Source organism: Solanum dulcamara, chromosome 6 (assembly GCF_947179165.1).
Source record: "Solanum dulcamara chromosome 6, daSolDulc1.2, whole genome shotgun sequence".
NCBI lineage: Eukaryota > Viridiplantae > Streptophyta > Magnoliopsida > Solanales > Solanaceae > Solanum > Solanum dulcamara.
The window spans coordinates 68,928,649-68,932,572 of NC_077242.1; positions in this window are offsets into that span (position 1 = coordinate 68,928,649).

The window sequence follows — 3,924 nt, forward strand, 5'->3', positions numbered from 1 at the left end:
TTTGACCTACTTATACTCCGAATTTGAAGTTATGTTCTTCATGAAAGTTGTAGGTAAGGATGTTGTGATTACCCAGAAATTTGAATCACCTAATTTGGATCAACCTATGAAAAGTTATGCCCAAAATACAGAAGCTGTATTATTTTTGTCGAGAATTGAAATACCGACATACAACATTTTAGGGGTTGTTACAATAAACCTCACCAATCATAATAACCTACATAGAAGCCTTTGAAATCGTAGCCTCTCATACTCAGAAGAAACGTGAAATCTGAATAGTTATAAGAATACTTACTAATATCATGCGGTTAAGCTAAAATTGTTTCAGGTAAAAGTGTATATTAACTTACTTGCACAAATCTGAAATGTCGAGGCAGCAAGACAATTTGAATATAGTTCGAGTTTCAGCCTGTGCTTGAAGAGTCAAATAAAAAAATTGTCGCTTCCTCAAATCCCTCAAGCAAATCTTGGCTATCGCTCACCAGCATGATGTGACTTTATCTACTACTCTTTCGGACTCCAGAACCTACATCTTCCCACATTGCATCATCTGATTCCTCACATCTTAATCACCCTATAAACTCCTTTCTATAAATCTTCATTTAAATATTTGGAGTTCTCTTTCTGGATGTGTATAATGTATTGTGATTTCTGAATATTCTAATTATAACATATAATTTTATAGTCAGTCAATAGTTCCGGAAGAGCAGGTAAAGCCAATTGGAAAGCTCCTTCCATAAGGACCATTTGAGATTGATTAGCCCCTGATTATTTAGATGAAAGAAAAATACTTCTCAACTATGATTAGAAATAAAGTCTAATTGTTAAATAAACTCAGTAAAACATAAGGCAAGCGTCTAATTTAAAATGAAAGGAAGCGGGGAAATCCTAGAAAAACAACTATGGTTAAATCTAGAGAGAATATCTTCTAAAACATAAAATAGGAAGTGATATTGATGGAGAAAAGAACAATTAGATGAGAAATTACCTCAATTTCTTAGGATGAAGAGAATAAAGAACCTTGCAGTAAATGATAATTAGATCTTAAAAATAATTGACTCAAGCTCATCATAATGCGGTCGCCCTCACTAAACCAACTTCACGTGTAAATCTTTAGACATAAGTCTACTCAAACAACTACGACTTCAGATAAAGAGGAGGGAGTGTTGAAGGGTGCTCGGGCTAACAGTGAGGGCTTAAGGTGTTTCGAATTGTGCCTATAACTAACACTGAGGATATTGGGAGAGAAGAAGAACGGATTTGGGAAAAGGAGTTTAGAATTGTGCTCAAAGCAAGGTAAACACCAACAAATTTCATGGTCATACATAGTTAAGAGAATAAAGGGCAGTCCGGTGCACTTAAGCTTCCGCTATGCGCAGGGTCCGGGGAAGGGTCCGACCACAAGGGTCTTGTTAACCTAGCAAGCTACCATGGTTAAAGAGAGGTTAGAGTATTGTTATAAGTTGTTAAAAGTAGTTAGGAGTTTGTTAGTAGGTGGTTATGAGTAGTTAAAATGTAGTTAAATGCCAACTTGTATGAGAGTATAAATACTGTACATATACAAGTTAGAAGTATAAGTGTATGTACTGATGAAGTAAATGAACACAGCTTTCATTTGCCCAAGATATTTTTCTCTCTCTATACTTCTCTGCTCTCCCTTCTCTCTACAACTCTCTTCTCCATTCCTCTGTATATTCTTCTTCATTCTTTCTTGTTCTTCTTCCTCTGGCAGCTTGCCTCTTTTTCTTTCAGGACTAACTCCATTGATGGAGTTATCAGGTTTGTTGTACGCAGTCTTACCTTGCATTTCTGCCAGAGGCTGTTTTCAAGTCTGTTAAGAGAATATGTTTCCATATTCAACTGAAAGGAATGTAAGATAACAAGATATAACTTTAGTATGGATTGAGCAATTTGAACATATTATGGTCAATGATCACTCACCACTTTATTACTTTATTGTTCACAAAAAATATGAAAAACTTACATTGTCACACTCAGTTTCTCCTATTTGTAGGTTAACAATAATATCAATAGAGTAACATGAACGACACACACATATATATAAAGCTGCAAATTACAAATCATGTATTGTGATTTTTGAATATTCTAATTTATAACATATAGTTTTATCGTCAGTCAAAAACAATAAATTCATTTGCTGTACAATTCTAAAATCACAAAGTTTTTACAATTTTTTAGCAGTGATAAAATTAACAGAAAACAATCAATCAGAAGTTATTCAGTTACACCAAAGCAGAATCGCTTCTACTGGCAAGTGGCACGGAAAATATGGTCTATCAAAATCAACGAGGAAGAGGAAAAATATCTGAAACTGGAAGTACTTACCTGAAACTTTTTTTGATATTGAGTGAAACCCATCGTGCCCCCTAAAGTTGACACCAATTTTCACTTAGACACTTCAATTAGACTTTGTTCATTTTAGACACCTCAAATAAGGCTTCGATGTGTCATTTTGACACTTTTTTGACAATCACCAAAATATATTAAATATGTGCAATGCACTCGCCTGATGTGTCAAAAACAACAAATTAAATAAAGACACATGACATATATATATATATATCAAAAATAATTATCAAATAATGACTTTTAAATAGAAAAAATGACCAATAATTTGATGACACGTGACATTTTTTTTATTCAAATAATAATTTTTAAAAATAAAAATTAACAACTATTAACCCACCCACCCCGCCGTCATCTTCTCCAACCCTACCCACCCCAACCCCAATTGCTCCCCCACCCCGCCGTTATCTTCTCCAACCCCACCCACCCAACCCCTCCCCCACCCCACCATATCTTCTTCTCCTCCAACATCCACCCAACGCTATCTATATCATCTAAAGAGGAAAAAATAGAGCTATAATGACAAACAAAAATATAAATCAAATTGGGTCAAAAAATCCGACGAATCTCCATTTTTTTCGGCAAGATTAATACAAATCTAAAATTATTTTCTTTAAAATTGTTTAATAATTCAAACCTTAAAGAATCCACAACAAAATTCGAAGTCCAATTAAAAAATAAATGGGCTATTCTCCAATTTCTCAGATTTCTAAGAACAACTTCAACAATACAAGTAGTAATCTTTGAACCCAACTCATCAAGTTCGTGGCTTTTTGATGAATCAAGAAGCTTAGTGAATATGTGAACAAGTCTATCAACGATTCTTGAATCGTCTGAAGAAATTGGGGGAGGAAAATATATGAATTTTGGGCAAATGGGTGTTGAAGAAAATGGAGAAAGATTGTGTTTTGTAAAAGAAGAACACGCAATGAAGAAGAAGAAGAAATGAAGAAGAAAAAGAAGAAGAAATGATGGCAGTAATGAAAAAGAAAAAGAACAACAAAAAAAATAATAAAAAAAATATTTTTAAAGAAAAAAATATTTTTCACGCGCTTAGAATGAGTGCAGGACACACAATGTGCCAAGTCAGTATAAAGTGTCAAAATGACACATCGGAGCCTTACTTGAGGTGTCTAAAATGAACAAAGCCTATAGAGGTGTCTAAGTGAAAATTGGTGCCAACTTTAGGGGGCCACCGATGAGTTTCGTCTTTGATATTGAGAGTAAAAGTTTAGAGATAAGTCTTAATGGATGTTTCTAGACAGAGATTTTTTTTAACCGAATAAAATGACTAAATTATCCTTGGTTCAAGGCTTTTTTATAGGATCTTTCTAGACAGCGAAAGATTTTTTTTACCATGACAAAATTACCCTTGTATGATGATATAATTACAGATATGCCCTTATATATAAAAATTAAGAGCGAAAAGTTTAATGGGGTGGGTATAATTTTATTCTTTAAAAATATAAAAATAATAAAAGGACGGGGATTGTGGGGGGTGAAGTATGAATTTTTAAAAAATATTTCATAAAAAAAAATTAAAAATTAAAAAAATAA